We start from the raw sequence: 22,800 nt of genomic DNA, 5'->3' as shown, positions 1-22,800 counted from the left end.
GTGTAGTGGCCAGTATAGGAATTAGGTAGGTTAGTGTAGTGGTCAGGTTTTTCAGTGAAGTGGACAGGTAGGTCAGTGTAGGAGTCAGATAGGTCAGTGTTGGAATCAAGTAGGTCAGTGTAGTGGTCAGTATAGGAATCTGGTTAGTGTAGTGGTCAGGTAGGTCAGTGCAGTGGACGGGTAAATCAGTGTAGTGGTTGGTGTAGGAATTAGATTGGTCAGTGTTGGAATCAGGTAGGTCAGTGTAGTGGTCAGTATAGGAATCTGGTAGGTTAGTGTAGTGGTCAGTAAAGTAATCAGGTAGGCCAGTGTAGTGATCAGTATAGGAATCAGGTAGGTCAGTGTAAGGGGCAGTGTAGGAATCAGGTAGGTCAGGGTAGTTGACAGGTAAGTCAGTGACTCTGTGTAGTGGCCAGTATAGGAATCAGGTAGGTTAGTGTAGTGGTCGGTGTGGGAATCAGGTCAGTTTTGGAATCAGGTAGGCCAGTGTAGTGGTCAGTATAGGAATCAGGTAGGCCAGTGTAGTGATCAGTATAGTAATCAGGTAGGTCAGTGTAAGGGGCAGTGTGGGAATCAGGTAGGTCAGGGTAGTGGACAGGTAAGTCAGTGACTCTGTGTAGTGGCCAGTATAGGAATCGGGTAGGTTAGTGTAGTGGTCAGTGTAGGAATCAGGTAGGTTAGTGAAGTGGTCAGTGTTGGAATCAGGCTGGTCAGTACTATTGTAGGAAGGGACTCGGGGAGTGCTAAAAGTCTGCAGGTTAGGGAGCGCAAATTACGTGCCTTGCCCCGGGCACTGACAACCCACACTACGTCACTGGTCATGGCATCAGAAGGAAGAGGCTTTCCACGCGGCAGAAGACTGGGGGAGCAAGATACAGCCCTGAGTACAGTAAGTCTTTACAATGTGTATGTGGCTCAGCTGTTTCTTCTAGAGCAGTGGTATCCAAACTGTGGCTCTTTGCTTGCTTTTTTTCCAGCCCTTGGGCATTTTTTTCTCCCACTATCAGCAACAGTGGGGCATAGTTCCTGCTACTGACACCAACAATGGGGCACTAGTCCATTCACTGACACCCACAGATGGGGCACTATTTCTCCCATTGATACAAATGATAGGAAACTATTCCTCCCACTGATACCAATGATGGGACACTATTCCTCCCACTGATACCAATAATGGGTCAGTATTCCTCCCACTGATACCAATAATTGGACAGTATTCCTCCCACTGATAAGAATAATGGGGCACTGTTCCTCCCACTGACACCAAAGATGTGGCACTATTCCTTCCCCCGACACCAAAGATGGAGCACTTTTCCTCCCACTGACACCAATGATGGGGCACTATTCCTCCCACTGACACCAATGATGGGGCACTATTCCTCCCACTGACACCAATGATGGAGCACTGTTCCTTCCATTGATGCCAAAGATGGGGCACTATTAATGTACACCACCACAGTGACAATGTCAGACTGATGTTTTGCTGGAGAACCATACAAGTGATGGGCTCGGTACATCAGAGAAAGCCCTTTGGCTCTTATTTAGACAAGTTGTCAGGAAGTCTGAATTTGTCCTGTGTCCAATGGCCCTCTACTGGCTCAGAATACCTTTCCAGTCGCAGAGACTTACTTCTGTGGTGAGAACTGCATAATTGTGAGGTAGGAATAACCTGCCCAGGGTTAACACTGGAGATTGCAGCCACCACAACAGGGGTGAGACAAAGTGCCCTGTCCAGGAAAACAGTAAGCTATCTTATCTGGACAAGATCTTTAGTTGAAGAGCACTGAAGTGGAACTGGGCAAAGAACTACCTTAAGAAATTAGACCAGCCAGATTCCAGGCCTCAGCAGCCAGGCCCCAGCAGCCAGGGCCCAACCCTCATCAGCCAGGCCCCAGTAGCCAGGGCCCAGGACCAGCAGCCAGTGCCCAGGACCAGCAGCCAGGGCCCAGCAGTCAGACCCCATAACCAGCAGCCAGGGCCCAGCAGTCAGACCCCAGGGCCAGCAGCCCAGCCCCAGAAGCCAGGCCCCAGGACCAGCAGCCAGGAATCAGGACCAGCAGCCAGCCCCAGTATACATTAAGGTAAGTGAAGTCTTCTAGGGCTGGGCCTGGGCATCAAATATTAATATAATTTTGTTTATTTTTACTATCGTTCAGTGACACTCTATTGTAATCTCTCAGGAGGGGACTCTTTCTATCAGAAACTCTCCAATGGTCACAGAGAGGGCCTCTGTTAGACTGACCCACCTCGCAAATCCATTAGACCCCATTGTAGTCGCTAATGGGGCCTGGTGGGGGCTCTTTCTAACAGTGGCCCTCTCTGTGTCCATCAGAGTGACCCCTCTCCAGGTCCCATTAGAGTACTCTGCTTCTCTTCCTGTATTTGCTTATTGTTAAGAGATCATGGGAGGATCCCAGGGTAACAAAGACTCCTTAGGGGAGGGGAGGAGTTAGTAAGATGACCACGCCCATGTGGGGGGGCACCAGAAATATTTCTGCACCCAGGCACCGTAGGATCGGCCCTGGAAGCAAACACAAAAAACAAACATCAAAACAGCCTTAGTGGGGTGTTGATCATTACGCACAGAATATCACCCCCCCCCCCCAAAAAAAAAGAAGCAAAAAAATGCAAGGACAGACAGCAAATAATTTGGCCTCTTCTTAGGCAAAGCAAGCCCTACTACTGCAGTAGTCCTTTAAATAACATAGGTTGGATTGTGAGCATGCCTACACAAACGCAATAAAGGACTTGCCCACCAGTGTCATTCAGTCTGTTCATTCATTATGCCTAAAGTGTCTGCAACTGATTGCAGGCACAAAATATCTCTCCAACTGTGTTAGCCCTTAACTATGTGCATCAGTTCACACAGTACAGGTCAAAGATCTAATAGCATGCACAGAAAGAAACCAATAGTTATACAAGCATATATAGTGTGAAATGTCCCTGGGCATGTTCAGTGCTAAAAAAAAAAAAAAAAGTAAGTGACTCATCCCTGCTGTCAGCAGTGATTCCCCAATAGCAGCATAATGGAAACAACATAGCCAACAAGTTACAAAAGAGCATGGGCCCTTCAGTAGACATTTGCAATTTGTTTTGTTACAAATTCTTTTTTTAATGAATTTTGACAAATTAGTTAATTCTGAAATATCAAAATTAATGAAAACCTGTTTAACAAATTTTTCCGAATATTCCTAAATTTGAATATTTGAAAATTCGTAAATTTGTAAATTCGAAAATCCATAAATTCGAAAATTCATAGATTCGTAAATTCGAAAATTCGAAAATCTGAAAACTCGAAAATTTGAAAATCTGAAATAATAACTAACAAATAATAACTTAACTATTACTAACTCTTAACCACCTTACAGCCCCTTCCTGCCCAGACCAATTTTCAGCTTTCAGCGCACACTTTGAATGACAATTATTCAGTCATGCAACACTGTACCCATATGAAATTTGCGTCCTTTTTTTCACACAAATAGAGCTTTCTTTTAATGGTATTGAATCACTAGTGGGTCTTTTATTTTTTGTGCTATAAATACAAAAAGACCGTAAATTTTGTGAAAAAAACTCTTTTTTCTTTGTTTCTGTCATAAAATTTTGCAAATTAGTAATTTTTCTTCATACATTTTGGCCAAACTTTATACTGCTACATAGCTTTGGTAAAAATAACCCAAATTGGTGTATAATATTTGGTCTTTGTGAAAGTTATAGAGTCTACAAACTATGGTGCCAATCACTGAAAATTGATCACATCTGATCAGGCCTTCAGTACACCAGGTGTATCTCATTTCTTGAGACACTAACAAGTCAGGAAAGTACAAATACCCCCCAAATGACCCATTTTTAGAAAGTAGACATTCCAAGGTGTTAAGTAAGTAGCATGGTGAGTTTTAATTTTTTCCGACAATTCTTTGCAAAATGAAGATTTTTTTTTTTACAAAATTGTCATATTATCAGGTTATTTCTCACACACAGCATATGCATACAAGTTACACCCCAAAATATTTTCTGCTACTCTTCCTGAGTATGGCGATACCACATGTGTGAGACTTTTACACAGCCTGGCCGCATACAAAGGCCCAACATTGAAGTAGCACCTTCAGGCGTTCTACGAGCATAAACTACACATCTCATTTCTCAACCACCTATTACACTTTTGAAGGCACTGGAGCACCAGGACAATAGAATTGCCCACAAAATGACCCTATTTTGGAAAGCAAACACCCCAACATCTAATCTATGAGGCATAATGAGTCTTTTAAACAGTTCATTTTTTCCAGAAGCTTTTGGAAAATATGTAAAGAAAAACGAAAACGCTTTTTTTTTTACACAAAGTTGTCAATTTATACGATATTTCTAACACCTAGCATGTACAAATGACACCCTAAAATACATTCTGCTACTCCTCCTGAGTATGGCAATACCACATGTGTGAGACTTTTACACAGCCTGGCCACATACAAAGGCCCAACATTGAAGTAGTACCTTCAGGTGTTCTAGGAGCATAAATTACACATCTCATTTCATTCCTACCTATCACACTTTTGAAGGCCCTGGAGCACCAGGACAGTGGAATTACCCACAAAATGACCCCATTTTGGAAAGCAAACACCCCAATGTATATTCTATGAGGCATGGGTTGCAGATAGGTACTCCGGTACTCTGATGGGCTGGAGACAGTACTCGGGTAACTTGATGAGCTGCAGACAGGTACTCAAGAACTCTGTTGGGCTGGTGACAAGTACTCGATTACTCTGATGGGCTGGTGGCAGGTACCCGGGTACTCTGATAGGCTGGTGACAGATACTTGGGTACTCGGTACTCTAATGAACTGTGACAGGTACTCAGATGGACTGTGACAGGTACTCGGGTACTCAGATGAACTGTGACAGGTACTCGGGTATTCAGATGGACTGTGACAGGTACTCAGATGAACTGTGACAGATACTTTGATGGCTGTGACAGGTACTTTGATGCGTAATGACAGGTCCTCTTTATTGGGGGGGGCAATCAGTGTGTGTTGGTTTACACTGTAAAAGGTAACGAGATGTTACCGCAATCTCCTTCTCACACACGATCGGTGTGTAAGGAGAAAAACCCAGTAACATCTTGTTACAACTCTGTGTTTACATTTCGTGATCGGCTGTGAAAGGATCACAGCCGATCACGTGGTTAACAGCCGTCGGCCAATGGCTGTTTACCAGTGTCGTGACGAGCCATGTTCCCGGGAATTCACTGCCACCAACGTGCACGGGCAGCGCTCGCGAGCATGCGCCGTGCAAAGTGGGGATGTACAATCTGTGATTGGCTGTGACTTCATCGCGGCCATTCACGTGGTAAACAGCTGTGCCCAATGGCTGTTCACCCTCCCTCGGTGGTGAGTGGCGTCTCTGTGACACACCGCCACCGAAGGTACAGGGCTACACACACACGATTGCATGCATGCCCTGTTTAAATGGACAGACGTCATATGAAGCCCACCCAGAACAAGAGCCATGCCGCCTGGCCGTCATATGATGACCAGCGGGCAGTAAGCGGTTAAATTATAGGTATTGTAATTTCCTTTCAAATGGCTTTTAATGAAGGTAACAAATATGAATTTATCCGAAGTTACAAATTATCCGCAATAAGGAATGCCGTATCTAAATGAATGGAACGTAACAAATTAATAATAATACATAACAATAATAATAATAAAAAAAATTATTATTTATTATTAATTTGTTCAGTTCTATTTGTTTAGATTCATTAATGCGGCATTCATTATTTTCGGATAATTTGGAACTTCGGATAAATTCGTATTCATTATGTTCACTAACAGCCAAATTTGTAAGGAAATTCCAATACCTATAATTTAATAGTTAATTATTATTAATTAGTTAGTTATTCTTTCGAATTTTCGGATTTTCTTTCTTATTTTTGGATTTTCAAATTTTCGAATTTACAAATTTTTGAATTTACGAAATTACGAGTTTGCGAATTTTCACATTTACAAATTTTTGAATTTACGAATTGTGATCATAACGAATGACCTGGAAAATGAACAAAAACAAATGAAACGAAAACAATTTTTTTTTCTGGCAGTGCACATGTCTACCCTTCAGTCTGTCATGGATTGGAGGGGGAACCCCATGCCCCCCCCAAAAAAATGTGTGGCCTCCCCAAAATCACTAACATACCCTTATCTGAGCATACAATCCTGCAGGCTAGGAAAGGGGGTGAGACAAGTAAAAAGTGCGCAAAGCACAATTACCTTCAGTGTAAAACCGATTAGTCCAGAAACTAAAATTGGCTGGAAAGATGCATGTATATGTTCATGCATGTATGCTGGGGGTATATAAGCGGAGGTCAGTCAGGGCAGCCACCACAGGAGCCAAAAGCGGGATCCAGCAAGCTAAAACAACAACAAGGAGAGGGGCGCCTCTGAGTATATATCATAAACACATTTTATTAAAACAGCAATATCCACTCACATAAAAGTTGGAGAAGTTGCATTCAGGTCAGTTGGCTGAGCTTGAAGAGATGCAGTGGAACTACAGGTCAGAGCGGTTCCTGCGGGGCATGCGAAGTCCAGGGGAGGAAGGATGAGCTGGTGCAGCCAGGTGCAATCTCTAACAGTTTTCAGTCCAACACATATCCTGCTATATTAGGAGCCTGGTGGTGTCCAGGATGTCAGGATAAGGGTTCCAAGTGGGGAAAGGGAGGACGCCAGAGCAACCGTTTGGCTGTGCTGCCGCTCACCGCTGTGTAGTGAGAGCCTCTAAGCTGGAACACGGCCGGCCGTGTGGAGGATCACAAACGAGGCTTGGGGAGCAAACAGAGAGTGGCGCCCGGTGATGACATCACACGTATGCGACGCGTTTCAGAATCGGCTTGCCATTGGTGGAAGAATGGCCGCATTCCTTTATCAAGCATAGGGGATGTAAAACATACTGGGCTTAAATAGTCTGAGGGGGGGCGGGGCCAGGAAGTCCGTGATACAAACAGAGTATTCATAATGGGCAGCATTTAGCAGCAGGGGGGAACAATAAACAAAGGACCTTACAGCAGCATGATAAAGGAAACACTATTACAACAGAGCACCAATTGGGATAAGAGGGTAATAATTATAAAGCAGAGTAAATGAATGGATTAAAATAAAAATAAAAGACAAGCATTATTAGGCATGTAAGAGAATTATATAATAAAAATACCATGCAGTGATTGGATTAGATTAAATTAAAAAACAGCCACAATAGGAAATACATAGTGCATTAAATAAGGGATCCACATTTCTTGTCAGCAGTATTTAGTATATAATATGGTGTAATAGGATAGTAAATTAATCCTGGGCTGTATTAGTATAAAAAATGTACAAATAAATAATGAGAGGGCTTAGATATAAAAAGGGATAAATCGATACATTGGACATTACGAGGCAGAGTCATATATTATAAACATTAATGTATATGTATATGCATCTCCACACACACACATATGGGTGCAAACACACGCGTGTGCAAGCACGCATGCGTGCGCAGCTGTATATAGGATGCACAGACATTGTATGTGTGTGTATACATACACACACAGACAAATCACGTTGTCACAAAAAGGAGGGGGAAAGAGGGGGGAAGGTAGAATAGAAGTAGTAAAGACAAGAGAACGAGAGGAAAAAAAGGGGGGGGGAGAAAGGGGGGAGAAAAGAGGGGGAAGGGAGGGGGGGAAAGGAAACCAATTACCAATACTTACTACATGAGCAAACGAGCCCACCACCCCCATGTTTAGAATAAAGACATAGAACCTGCAGTAAACAATAATGATAAAAGTTATATAAATGTGTGTATGTATAAAAGAAAAACGGCATCAAAAAAAGATATGAGATGGGTTATTAGTATAATAAGTACAACCATATGTACATATGGGCATGTATGTAGACATACATAAACAATTATAGGTAGCTACATACGTATGTATATATGCTCACCAATAGGGTATGTGAAACTCTTGATGACTGTAAATTGTTAGAGGGATTATTATAAGACGCTGGATATCTCTATCCCTTCGTTTAGGCCACCAGGTGAGAGCACGTCAAGGCAGTATATCCAGAAGGTCTCTCTGGCGCATAGCTTTTTGAAGCGTTCAGCTTCTGACATGTGTTTAGGGATTTGCTCTATGACCCATACTGACAGGCCAGTGGTAGATTTGTTGTGGTATTCGGCAAAATGCCGAGGGACACTATGTTTGTCCTTTCCACCCTCGATGAGCCGTCGATGCTGGCCGAAACGTTGCCTCAGTGGGCAGATAGTTCGCCTAACATAGATTAGCCCACAGGGGCAAGTAAGGCCATATATGACAAAGTTAGATGAGCAATTGTAGAATTGTTCTAATGTGAACGTTCTGCCTTTAGATTGGAAGGATTTTTTGCCATGTACGACAAACATACAAGTCTTACAGCGAACTTTCTTACACTGATACATACCGACCAGAGGTATCAGGGTGGTGGAATTGGAGACGGGCATGTCTATAGGCAGTTTGCTCGGGGCAATCTTATTTTTGAGACTAGGGGCCTTTCGATAAGTAATTCTAGGTATGAGCGGGAGGGAGGTTTTGAGAAATGGATCTTGTAGCAGAATGGTCCAATGCTTTTTTAGTATATTTTCCATTTTTTTGTACTGAAAATTGAAGGTGGTTATGAACCTGGTGGAGTGGTCTGTTATCTCTTTTTCTTTTTTGGCTGGTTTGCCTTTAGCATAGTAATTAAATGCTTCGTCCACTAAGTCTTTGGGATAATCCTTGTCAGCAAACTTCTTTTTGAGTTGTATACTCATGGTGTCGTAATCACTGTCTAGGGTACAATTCTGTCATAAGCGGCAGAACTGACCTTTCGGTATATTTTGTGTCCATTTTGGATAGTGGCAACTCCTAAAATGCAAATAGGAGTTGCCGGCAGTGGGTTTGGTGTGATTTTTTGCAGTGATCATATCGCCTGAATGACCAAGATCTAGATCTAGGAAGGCCAGATTAATATGATCAGGAACGTGGGTGAAGGACAAGCTATACGGATTAGAGTTGCAATGTTCGACAAAAAGGGGGACCAGGTCAATAGGGCCATCCCAAATAATGATTATGTCGTCAATATAACGACCAAAAAACACGATATTGGCACAGTAGGGGTTGTTGTGTATGATGAAATTCTTCTCCCAATATCCCATGGCCAAATTAGCATACAATGGAGTGAAATTGGCTCCCATCGCAGTTCCCTTAGTTTGTAAGTAAAAATCGCCATTGAAATTGAAGTAATTATGAGTAAGAAAAAACTTGGTTGTCTCCAGGATGAATGCAGCTTGTCTGAGGTTGATCAAAGGGTCCTGTGCGAGAAAAAATTCTAACGCAAGCAGGCCAAATGAGTGTGGAATTGAAGTGTAAAGTGACGTGACATCTAGAGATAACCAGAGATAGGAGGATTCCCATTTATATGGTGCGAGTAATTCCAACAAGAGTGAACCATCTCTAATGTAGGACGGTAATAGTTTGAAGATGGGCTGGAGATAAAGGTCGATGTATTGACTGAAACGGTAGTAACACTCTCCATGGCGGCCACAATGGGCCTGCCAGGGGGAGAGGTAAGACTTTTATGGATTTTTGGTAAGTGATAGAAGTGTGGGATCTGATAAAAGTTTTTAGTGAAGAAAGAGGCTTCCGTTTTGTCAATCACTCCGCAATCAAGAGCTGACTTTACCAAGACGTTTAACTCAGCTGCAAATTCAGTGGTAGGGTCTTTGGAGAGCTTTTTGTATGTGGTTTCGTCCGAGAGAAGTCTGAGGGCTTCATTAATATAATCAGTCCTGTTTTGCAGAACAATACCTCCCCTTTGTCCCCTGATTTGATGATAATGTCAGCTGAATGTGTTAGGGAGTCGAGGGCACGAATTTCAGAGGCGGATAAATTGTGTATGTGAGGAGGTATCGTGGTGGATGTCTGGCAAAGTTTCAAAAAATCGGCATATACTACCTTGTAAAAACTTTCCAGGTAGGGGCCTTTAGACTGGGCAGGATAGAAGATGGACTTGGGTTTCAATGATGAGTGTATAATGGGTGGGGACGTGGCAAGGTGTTGAGTAAAGAGACTTAGAGTGTCTCCTTCGTTAGTTAACGTATCTAGTATGTCTATGATGTCACCATCATATTCAAACATGTCTGTGGGAGGAATAGTAGAAGAGGACTCCGGGCAGACTTCAGTAGGTTTGTTTTGTTTGGCATAAAAAACCTTTTGAGAGTAAGATTACGAATGTATCTGTTTAAATCCTTAAATAAAAGGAAGGGGTTGGGCTTATTAATGGGGGCAAAATTCAGACCTCTACTTAGTAAGCTGATATCTACAGGGGAAAGTTTGAGGGATGATAAGTTAAAGATTTTTACAGTTTGCGGAGCTTGGTTGAGTTGGTTTCGGGAGTTTTTTCATCCTCCTCTGCAGCCTCTCCGGTGAGTTTTCGTTTTCTCCGATTGGCTCGAGGAGGACTGAGAACTAAAAAAGGGTTACTGTCAAAGATGGCAGAGGACCCAATTGTGTGGGATGTGGAGGCGTTAGTAGGAGGTGTATGTGGGAGACGGATGGTGGGGTCAGAAATGGGAATAGGATCAGGATTATCCCGGGTGGAGGCAACAATGTTGATGGTGGACTGGACATCCATGGTTGGGTCATGTGATATCGTGACCAAACTAGATGCTGACGTCCGTTGGGAAGCAGAATTGGGCACAGGGGCAGTGTTCTTTTTGGTGTTAACATGACCCCTTCCGGCATAGGAAGGTCTGTTATAAAAGTTACTAAGATCACCAAGTAGTTTATTGGTTTTGGTGGTAGAGATTCTGTTGGTCAGGTGACTGGAATGGGTCGTGGGGAGAGAACCAGATGAAGAGTTCCTATGAGGAATGGAAATGCTCATGAGGGGTGGGGGCAGATGATGTTGAGAAGGGGGTACGGTGGGGGGCAATGGGTGGGGGTAGGGAGGACAAAGGGAAGTAAGGGACGAGGGAGGATGGGAGGAGGGGGGGACCACAGATGGGTGATGGGAAGTGGACATAGGGGGAGGTTTAAGGTGGGGACGGGGTGGTCGGGTGTCCGGTAAGGGAAATGATGATTTTAGTTTCCAGTTAAAAACTCTATTTGCATTGAAATCATCTAAATCTCTTTTGAATTTGCCTAATTTGGTTTTAATCGTATAATCCTCATCGGACTTGGTATTCTTTTTGAGGACATCAAGCCAAGAAAGTGGGACTGTGACCTTTCGATCTGTAATTGCTATAGTGTTGGCTTCAAATTTGAGTTTCTCAAAGAGATGTGATCTATGCTCGATGAGTATTTCCATCCATTTAGATGTGCAGAATTCGTAAATGGCTTCCCATTCTTTTTTGTTGGTGGTGTTTAAAAATGGGCAATCTTTAGTAATTCTAAGGCCTCGAGGGGAGATTTTGGTCGAGATGTATTTTTCCAGGAAAAATCTGTCCCACCATTGTTGATTGAGGTTTTTTATTATTCTGTCAAGGTGTTTAAATTTTCCACAGAGGGTGTATCTAGTGGCGCCTGTTAATTTAACATCATTGGAAAAGATAGTAGGAGGAAGAATGGTATACATATCTTCTAAAACATTGTGTCTGTATGTCTCTATATCTTTAAGAAGGTCCATAGTATAAGGTTTAGACAATATTGATAGTTATATGTAGTATATATGGGGGAGTGTAGAAGCAGGGGGTGGGGAGGGGAGAGGGGAGGAGGGGACACAAAAGAGAGAGCGCTTACAAATATATCTGTGGGGATAATAGTAAAAAAGGAACAATTTACATTATAAACAGATATACAAGTGCAGTTTCAATATATGGTATACAACAAGGAACCAATTGTTGAAGGTACACACATAAACAACAAAAATTAAAGAATAATAAGATTAGAAAGTAATGGCAAGGTAACATAGGTTATTATTGGTGGACACGGTAAAAAATATATATAAGAGGATGTATATTTTTATGGTGATTGTGCATGCAGCACTCGAAGCTTCTGAAAAGAGGATAGGACAAGTAAAAAGGCGCAAAGCACAATTACCTTCAGTGTAAAACCGATTAGTCCAGAAACTAAAATTGGCTGGAAAGATGCATGTATATGTTCATGCATGTATGCTGGGGGTATATAAATGGAGGTCAGTCAGGGCAGCCACCAAAGGAGCCAAAAGCGGGATCCAGCAAGCTAAAACAACAACAAGGAGAGGGGCGCCTCTGAGTATTTATCATAAACACATTTATTTATTATTTATTAAAACAGCAATATCCACTCACATAAAAGTTGGAGAAATTGCATTCAGGTCAGTTGGCTGAGCTTGAAGAGATGCAGTGGAACTACAGGTCACAGCGGTTCCTGCGGGGCATGCAAAGTCCAGGGGAGGAAGGATGAGCTGCTGCAGCCAGGTGCAATCTCTAACAGTTTTCAGTCCAACACATATCATGCTATTTTAGGAGCCTGGTGGTGTCCAGGATGTCAGGATAAGGGTTCCAAGTGGGAAAAGGGGGGACGCCAGAGCAACCGTTCAGCCGCGCTGCCGCTCACCGCTGTGTAGTGAGAGCCTCCAAGCTGGAACACGGCCGGCCATGTGGAGGATCACAAACGAGGCTGGGGGAGCAAACAGAGCGTGGCGCCCGGTGATGACGTCACACGTATGCGATGCGTTTCAGAATCGGCTTGCCATTGGTGGAAGAATGGCCGCATTCTTTTATCAAGCATAGGGGATGTAAAACATACTGGGCTTAAATAGTCTGAGGGGGGGCGGGGCCAGGAAGTCCGTGATACAAACAGAGTATTCATAATGGGCAGCATTTAGCAGCAGGGAGGAACAATAAACAAAGGACCTTACAGCAGCATGATAAAGGAAACACTATTACAACAGAGCACCAATTGGGATAAGAGGGTAATAATTATAAAGCAGAGTAAATGAATGGATTAAAATTAAAATAAAAGACAAGCATTATTAGGCATGTAAGAGAATTATATAATAAAAATACCATGCAGTGATTGGATTAGATTAAATTAAAAAACAGCCACAATAGGAAATACCTAGCGCATTCAATAAGGGATCCACATTTCTTGTCAGCAGTATTTAGTATATAATATGGTGTAATAGGATAGTAAATTAATCCTGGGCTGTATTAGTATAAAAAATGTACAAATAAATAATGAGAGGGCTTAGATATAAAAAGGGATAAATCGATACATTGGACATTACGAGGCAGAGTCATATATTATAAACATTAATGTATATGTATATGCATCTCCACACACACACATATGGGTGCAAACACACGCGTGTGCAAGCATGCATGTGTGCGCAGCCGTATATAGGATGCACAGACATTGTATGTGTGTGTATACATACACACACAGACAAATCACGTTGTCACAAAAAGGAGGGGGAAAGAGGGGGGAAGGTAGAATAGAAGTAGTAAAGACAAGAGAACGAGAGGAAAAAAGGGGGGGGGGGGAAGGGGGGAGAAGAGAGGGGGAAGGGAGGGGGGGAAGAAAAGATTAGGGAAAGGAGAAGAGAAAGGGGGGGAAAGGGTTGGGGGGGGAAGGAAACCAATTACCAATACTTACTACATGAGCAAACGAGCCCACCACCCCCATGTTTAGAATAAAGACATAGAACCTGCAGTAAACAATAATGATAAAAGTTATATGAATGTGTGTATGTATAAAAGAAAAAAAAAAAAAAACGGCATCAAAAAGAGATATGAGATGGGTTATTAGTATAATAAGTACAACCATATGTACATATGGGCACGTATGTAGACATACATAAACAATTATAGGTAGCTACATACGCATGTATATATGCTCACCAATAGGGTATGTGAAACTCTTGAATACTGTAAATTGTTAGAGGGATTATTATAAGACGGTGGATATCTCTATCCCTTCGTTTAGGCCACCAGGTGAGAGCACGTCAAGGCAGTATATCCAGAAGGTCTCTCTGGCGCATAGCTTTTTGAAGCGTTCGGCTTCTGACATGTGTTTAGGGATTTGCTCTATGACCCATACTGACAGGCCAGTGGTAGATTTGTTGTGGTATTCGGCAAAATGCCGAGGGACACTATGTTTGTCCTTTCCACCCTCGACAAGATCCACTTCTCAAAACCTCCCTCCCGCCCATACCTAGAATTACTTATTGAAAGGCCCCTAGTCTCAAAAATAAGATTGCCCTGAGCAAACTGCCTATAGACATGCCCGTCTCCAATTCCACCACCCTGATACCTCTGGTCGGTATGTATCAGTGTAAGAAAGTTCGCTGTAAGACTTGTATGTTTGTCGAACATGGCAAAAAATCCTTCCAATCTAAAGGCAGAACGTTCACATTAGAACAAGTCTATAATTGCTCATCTAACTTTGTCATATATGGCCTTACTTGCCCCTGTGGGCTAATCTATGTTGGGCGAACTATCTGCCCACTGAGGCAGCGTTTCGGCCAGCATCGACGGCTCATTGAGGGTGGAAAGGACAAACATAGTGTCCCTCGGCATTTTGCCGAATACCACAACAAATCTACCACTGGCCTGTCAGTATGGGTCATAGAGCAAATCCCTAAACACATGTCAGAAGCTGAACGCTTCAAAAAGCTATGCGCCAGAGAGACCTTCTGGATATACTGCCTTGACATGCTCTCACCTGGTGGCCTAAACGAAGGGATAGAGATATCCAGCGTCTTATAATAATCCCTCTAACAATTTACAGTCATCAAGAGTTTCACATACCCTATTGGTGAGCATATATACATGCGTATGTAGCTACCTATAATTGTTTATGTATGTCTACATACATGCCCATATGTACATATGGTTGTACTTATTATACTAATAACCCATCTCATATCTCTTTTTGATGCCGTTTTTCTTTTATACATACACACATTCATATAACTTTTATCATTATTGTTTACTGCAGGTTCTATGTCTTTATTCTAAACATGGGGGTGGTGGGCTCGTTTGCTCATGTAGTAAGTATCGGTAATTCCTCCCCCCCATCCCCCCCCCCCTTTCTCTTCTCCCTTCCCTAATCTTTTCTTTCCCCCCTTCCCTTCCCCCTCTTTTCTCCCCCCTTTCTCCTTCCCCTTCCCCCCCTTTTTTTCCTCTCGTTCTCTTGTCTTTACTACTTCTATTCTACCTTCCCCCCTCTTTCCCCCTCCTTTTTGTGACAACGTAATTTGTCTGTGTGTGTATGTATACACACACATACAATGTCTTTGCATCCTATATACGGCTGCGCACGCATGCGTGCTTGCACACGCGTGTGTTTGCACCCATATGTGTGTGTGTGGAGATGCATATACATATACATTAATGTTTATAATATATGACTCTGCCTCGTAATGTCCAATGTATCATAGTTACATATAGTTACATAGTAGGTGAGGTTGAAAAAAGACACAAGTCCATCAAGTCCAACCTATGTGTGTGATTATGTGTCAGTATTACATTGTATATCCCTGTATGTTGCGGTCATTCAGGTGATTATCTAATAGTTTCTTGAAGCTATCAATGCTCCCCGCTGAGACCACCGCCTGTGGAAGGGAATTCCACATCCTTGCCGCTCTTACAGTAAAGAACCCTCTACGTAGTTTAAGGTTAAACCTCTTTTCTTCTAATTGTAATGAGTGGCCACGAGTCTTATTAAACTCTCTTCTGTGAAAAAGTTTTATCCCTATTGTGGGGTCACCAGTACAGTATTTGTAAATTGAAATCATATCCCCTCATATCCCCCTCATATCATCATATCATATCAAGCGTCTCTTCTCCAGAGAGAATAAGTTCAGTGCTTGCAACCTTTCCTCATAACTAAGATCCTCCAGACCCTTTATTAGCTTTGTTGCCCTTCTTTGTACTCGCTCCATTTCCAGTACATCCTTCCTGAGGACTGGTGCCCAGAACTGGACCGCATACTCCAGGTCCAGAGCCTTGTAAAGTGGGAGAATTATCGTTTTATCTCTTGCGTTGATCCCCCTTTTAATGCATGCCAATATTCTGTTTGCTTTATTAGCAGCAGCTTGGCATTGCCTGCCATTGCTGAGCCTATCATCTACTAGGACCCCCAGGTCCTTTTCCATCCTAGATTCCCCCAGAGGTTCTCCCCCCAGTGTATAGATTGCATTCATATTTTTGCCACCCAAATGCATTATTTTACATTTTTCTACATTGAACCTCATTTGCCATGTAGTCGCCCACCCCATTCATTTGTTCAGGTCTTTTTGCAAGGTTTCCACATCCTGCGGAGAAGTTATTGCCCTGCTTAGCTTAGTATCGTCTGCAAATACAGAGATTGAACTGTTTATCCCATCCTCCAGGTCGTTTATAAACAAATTAAATAGGATTGGTCCCAGCACAGAACCCTGGGGAACCCCACTACCCACCCCTGATCATTCTGAGTACTCCCCATTTATCACCACCCTCTGAACTCGCCATTGTAGCCAGTTTTCAATCCATGTACTCACCCTATGGTCCATGCCAACGGACCTTATTTTGTACAGTAAACGTTTATGGGGAACTGTGTCAAATGCTTTTGCAAAATCCAGATACACCACGTCTACGGGCCTTCTTTTATCTAGATGGCAACCCACCTCCTCATAGAAGGTTAATAGATTGGTTTGGCAAGAACGATTCTTCATGAATCCATGCTGATTACTGCTAATGATATCGTTCTTATTACTAAAATCTTGTATATAGTCCCTTATCATCCCCTCCAAGAGTTTACATACTATTGATGTTAGGCTAACTGGTCTGTAATTCCCAGGGATGTATTTTGGGCCCTTTTTAAATATTGGTGCTACATTGGCTTTTCTCCAATCAGCTGGTACCATTCCAGTCAGTAGACTGTTTGTAAAAATTAGGAACAACGGTCTGGCAATCACTTGACTGAGTTCCCTAAGTACCCTCGGATGCAAGCCATCTGGTCCCGGTGATTTATTAATGTTAAGTTTCTCAAGTCTAATTTTAATTCTGTCCTCTGTTAACCATGGAGGTGCTTCCTGTGTTGTGTCATGAGGATAAACACTGCAGTTTTGGTTACTGAAGCCCCCCGATTCACTCGTGAAGACTGAGGAGATGAATAAATTCAATACCTTCGCCATCTCCCCATCCTTTGTAACCAGATGTCCTTCCTCATTCTTTATGGGGCCAATATGGTCTGTCCTCCCTTTTTTACTGTTTACATACTTAAAGAATTTCTTGGGATTTTTTTTGCTCTCCTCCGCTATGTGTCTTTCATGTTCTATCTTAGCCATCATAATTACACCCTTACATTTCTTGTTGCATTCTTTATAAAGTCTGAATGCTGAGGATGATCCCTCAACCTTGTATTTTTTGAGGGCCTTCTCCTTTGCTTTTATATGCATTTTTACATTGGAGTTAAGCCATCCAGGATTTTTGTTCGCTCTTTTAAATTTATTACCCAATGGGATACATTGGCTAATGCCCTTATTTAATATGCTCTTAAGGCAAACCCATCTCTCCTCCATATTCTTTGTTCCTAATATTTTATCCCAATTCATGCCTTTTAGCAAGGTTTGTAGTTTAGGGAAGTTGGCTCTTTTGAAATTCAGTGTCTTTGTGTTCCCTTTATGTTTCCTATTTGTGTGATTTATACTGAAACTAATTGACCTGTGATTGCTGTTACCTAAATTGCCCCGTATTTCCACATCCATGATCAGATCTGTATTGTTGGTAATCAGTAGATCCAGTAATGTTTTATTTCTAGTTGGTGCGTCTACCATCTGACCCATAAAATTGTCCTGCAAGACATTAAGGAACTGGCGAGCCTTAAATGAATGCGCGGTTCCCTCCGCCCAGTCTATGTCTGGATAATTAAAATCCCCCATTATGATAACACTTCCCATCCTTGCTGCTAATCCAATTTATGATAGGAGATCCGTCTCCACTTCCTCCCTCAGGTTAGGGGGCCTATAGCATACTCCCAGTATTATTTTCCCCTTAGCTTCATCCCTTTGGAGCTCTACCCATAAGGATTCCACCTCCTCTCTAGCTCCCTCAGTGATGCCATCTCTCACATTCGCTTGTACATTATTCTTGATATATAGGCATACCCCTCCCCCTTTTTTACCCTCTCTATCCTTGCGGTATAGTGTATACCCTTGAATGTTTGCCAGCCAATCATGAGAGCTGTTTAACCAGGTCTCTGAAATTCCCACAAAATCCAAATCCTCCTTGCACAACAGTATCTCTAGTTCACCCATCTTGTCCGCCATGCTCCTGGCATTGGTGAACATGCCACATAGTTTAGACCGGTCGCATATTGTCCTCGTATTGGGTGTTTTGAGATTGCAACTAGGACTTGCTATTATACTTACCTTGTGTTTTTGTGCTTTGGTCAACCTACCACTAATGCCCCCAATACTACCCTCTGGAATATCTTCCGCGCTGGCTATCTCTGTCTCTGGACCCCCCCCCCATCGCCTAGTTTAAAAACCCCTCTAACTTTTTGGCCATCTTCATTCCCAGCAGATCTGCACCCTCCTCATTTAGGTGTAGTCCGTCCCTTCTATAGTACCGGTTACCGACTGAGAAGTCGGCCCAGTCCTCCAGGAACCCAAACCCCTCCTTGCTTCACCAGCTCTTCAGCCACTTGTTTACTTCCCTAATCTCCCTCTGCCTTTCTGGTGTGGCTCGATGTACCGGTAGTATTCCTGAGAATACTACCTTGGAGGTCCTTTTCCTCAATTTAGCTCCTAAGTCCCTAAAATCGTTCTTTAGGACACTCCATCTGCCTCTGACTTTGTATCGATTTATCCCTTTTTATATCTAAGCCCTCTCATTAATTATTTGTACATTTTTTATACTAATACAGCCCAGGATTAATTTACTATCCTATTACACCATATTATAGCAAAGAGGGAAGACACATTAAGGAGTCAATGCTGCTCACCCCAATATGGACAAAAAAATGGAAAAAGGTCCCCCGAGCGGGGTTTTTAGGCAGCTAACCATAGATATGAACAAGGCATTAAATAAAATATTAAAGTGCTTTATTGAAGGGTAATGAATGAATGTAACAACATATAAATATAAATTGGGAGCTCCAGTGGGGAAATACCCATACCAAATACATATAATGGCAAACATAGGTTATACACAGCATATGATAAGGCTATTGCATAACAATCCTGACGCGTTTCGACCCATGAATTTTGGGGTCTCTTCAGAGGATGAGTTTGCTACAAAAAAAAGAAAAATTTATAACAGTATGTCCAGCTTATTTAAAAGAATTACAGCATAGGCAAGTTTGTTTAGCAACACTTTGCACATAATTACCACTGAGTTTGGATGTACCCCTCGATCAGAGCCTCTCCACACAGCAGCCAGACCATCCAGTGTGCCCGCACGTAGCAGCACCCCAGGAAGAAGGGGGAACAGGAATCCACTTGATATGGCTTGCAAGGAGTCACACGTATAATTGCCCCCCCACCAACACACCACTGGGGGGTGGGGCCGGAACCTACGAAAATTGTCAGAGCGTTAGCTCCTGAATATACCCATATAGGTTAGTAGTTAGATTTAACTATTGGGCGGTCAGAAAGTGTTGTAATAATCTATTGCAACTTGAATTGATCATGTGAAGGATAATAGAATGAGTAAAGTGACTATATTGGTATAACTAATATAGAATATGTCAGGGATGACCTTGTCCTTAAATGCTGACAATGGCAGTGATAGGAAGAGAAGTGAAGGATGTGCACAGTGAATGTGATGTGTGAATTTGAGGAAAAAGTGCATGATATTGCCAAGTATCTAAGTCTACGGCATCCAGAGCTAGTGTGCACATAAATCAAAATTAAATATAAGTAAAATATTATTCTATGGGGTCTGACAAAGCATTGATAATCAGAGGTATCATAAGTTCTTACTCACTCCTACTGTTGAGGAAAAGAGTCTGGCCGTCCAAGGAGGAAGTGGAGGGATCACACCCAAATCCACCCTCATTAAATAGTGTCCTTAATTAGTACTGAAATTAACAACAGGTATCGTTTCTTCTGCCCCTTAACCCCGGAGTGTAGAGGGAGACTATGGCCGCCATTGGCAGGCCTTGTGTGGCTCCCTCGGCATCCATCAAGGCAAAGCCCCGACATCTGTCGTCACCTTCGCCGTAAAATACGTGACATCATGAGGCCTGCCAATGGCGGCCATAGTCTCCCTCTACACTCCGGGGTTAAGGGGCAGAAGAAACGATACCTGTTGTTAATTTCAGTACTAATTAAGGACACTATTTAATGAGGGTGGATTTGGGTGTGATCCCTCCACTTCCTCCTTGGACGGCCAGACTCTTTTCCTCAACAGTAGGAGTGAGTAAGAACTTATGATACCTCTGATTATCAATGCTTTGTCAGACCCCATAGAATAATATTTTACTTATATTTAATTTTGATTTATGTGCACACTAGCTCTGGATGCCGTAGACTTAGATACTTGGCAATATCATGCACTTTTTCCTCAAATTCACACATCACATTCACTGTGCACATCCTTCACTTCTCTTCCTATCACTGCCATTGTCAGCATTTAAGGACAAGGTCATCCCTGACATATTCTATATTAGTTATACCAATATAGTCACTTTACTCATTCTATTATCCTTCACATGATCAATTCAAGTTGCAATAGATTATTACAACACTTTCTGACCGCCCAATAGTTAAATCTAACTACTAACCTATATGGGTATATTCAGGAGCTAACGCTCTGACAATTTTCGTAGGTTCCGGCCCCACCCCCCAGTGGTGTGTTGGTGGGGGGGCAATTATACGTGTGACTCCTTGCAAGCCATATCAAGTGGATTCCTGTTCCCCCTTCTTCCTGGGGTGCTGCTACGTGCGGGCACACTGGATGGTCTGGCTGCTGTGTGGAGAGGCTCTGATCGAGGGGTACATCCAAACTCAGTGGTAATTATGTGCAAAGTGTTGCTAAACAAACTTGCCTATGCTGTAATTCTTTTAAATAAGCTGGACATACTGTTATAAATTTTTCTTTTTTTTGTAGCAAACTCATCCTCTGAAGAGACCCCAAAATTCATGAAGCTCCCAATTTATATTTATATGTTGTTACATTCATTCATTACCCTTCAATAAAGCACTTTAATATTTTATTTAATGCCTTGTTCATATCTATGGTTAGCTGCCTAAAAACCCCGCTCGGGGGACCTTTTTCCATTTTTTTATTACACCATATTATATACTAAATACTGCTGACAAGAAATGTGGATCCCTTATTTAATGCATGTATTTCCTATTGTGGCTGTTTTTTAATTTAATCTAATCCAATCACTGCATGGTATTTTTATTATATAATTCTCTTACGTGCCTAATAATGCTTGTCTTTTATTTTTATTTAATCTATTCATTTACTCTGCTTTATAATTATTACCCTCTTATCCCAATTGGTGCTCTGTTGTAATAGTGTTTCCTTTATCATGCTGCTGTAAGGTCCTTTGTTTATTGTTCCCCCCTGCTGCTAAATGCTGCCCATTATGAATACTCTGTTTGTATCACAGACTTCCTGGCCCCGCCCCCCCCTCAGACTATTTAAGCCCAGTATGTTTTACATCCCCTATGCTTTATAAAGGAATGCGGCCATTCTTCCACCAATGGCAAGCCGATTCTGAAACGCGTCACATACATGTGACGTCATCACCGGGCGCCACTCTCTGTTTGCTCCCCAAGCCTCGTTTGTGATCCTCCACACGGCTGGCCGTGTTCCAGCTTAGAGGCTCTCACTACACAGCAGTGAGCGGCAGCGCGGCCGAACGGTTGCTCTGGCATCCCCCCTTTCCCCACTTGGAACCCTTATCCTGACATCCAGGACACCACCAGGCTCCTAATATAGCAGGATATGTGTTGGACTGAAAACTGTAAGAGATTGCACCTGGCTGCACCAGCTCATCCTTCCTCCCCTGGACTTTGCATGCCCCGCAGGAACCGCTGTGACCTGTAGTTCCACTGCATCTCTTCAAGCTCAGCCAACTGACCTGAATGCAACTTCTCCAACTTTTATGTGAGTGGATATTGCTGTTTTAATAAAATGTGTTTATGATATATACTCAGAGGCGCCCCTCTCCTTGTTGTTGTTAGGAAAGGGGGTGAAAGCACGAGGGGTCAAGGAGCTTACAATCTAAAGTCCCTAACTCACATTCATACACATACTAGGGACAATTTAGACAGGAGCCAAATCAACTACCAGCATGTCTTTGGAGTGTGGGAGAAAACCCACACAGGAACAGGGAGACCATGCAAACTCCAGGCAGGTACACTGCATCTCTGTGGTGTGAACCAGACCTAAGATTGGAGGGTGACACCTCCATTCCAAAATGACACACACAAGAAAAAAATATAAAGCAGGTATTCACTGCTTCAACCTCCACTCCACCATGTACACTAAGCTATGTGATTTATCCTTGTACTTGCGAGTAGATGCACAATATTTACTACACAAAATCTGGGTGTAATGTATAGAAAGCTTGCTTATTGCAGTGGAGATGCAGACAGTAAATCCCTGCTGATATACTCTAGAGTTCCTGAGAGCCATTGAACAACCTGTTACTGTGATATGCCATATGCAAGGCTGTGGGTGAATGATTACTGACAGCATGCTGCTATAACACCACCTGTATTTAGGGTCTTAGCGCTTGGTAAGAGGCTGCAATTGGTGTTGATGTGGAATTCACAAGGCTGCATATTGTCATTCATAAGTGAAAACATATGGCAAGATTTGCAATGATGGT

The sequence above is a fragment of the Aquarana catesbeiana genome, linkage group LG02, assembly GCF_042186555.1.
Source record: "Aquarana catesbeiana isolate 2022-GZ linkage group LG02, ASM4218655v1, whole genome shotgun sequence".
Taxonomy (NCBI): domain Eukaryota; kingdom Metazoa; phylum Chordata; class Amphibia; order Anura; family Ranidae; genus Aquarana; species Aquarana catesbeiana.
Note: the sequence above shows the minus strand (reverse complement) of the source record.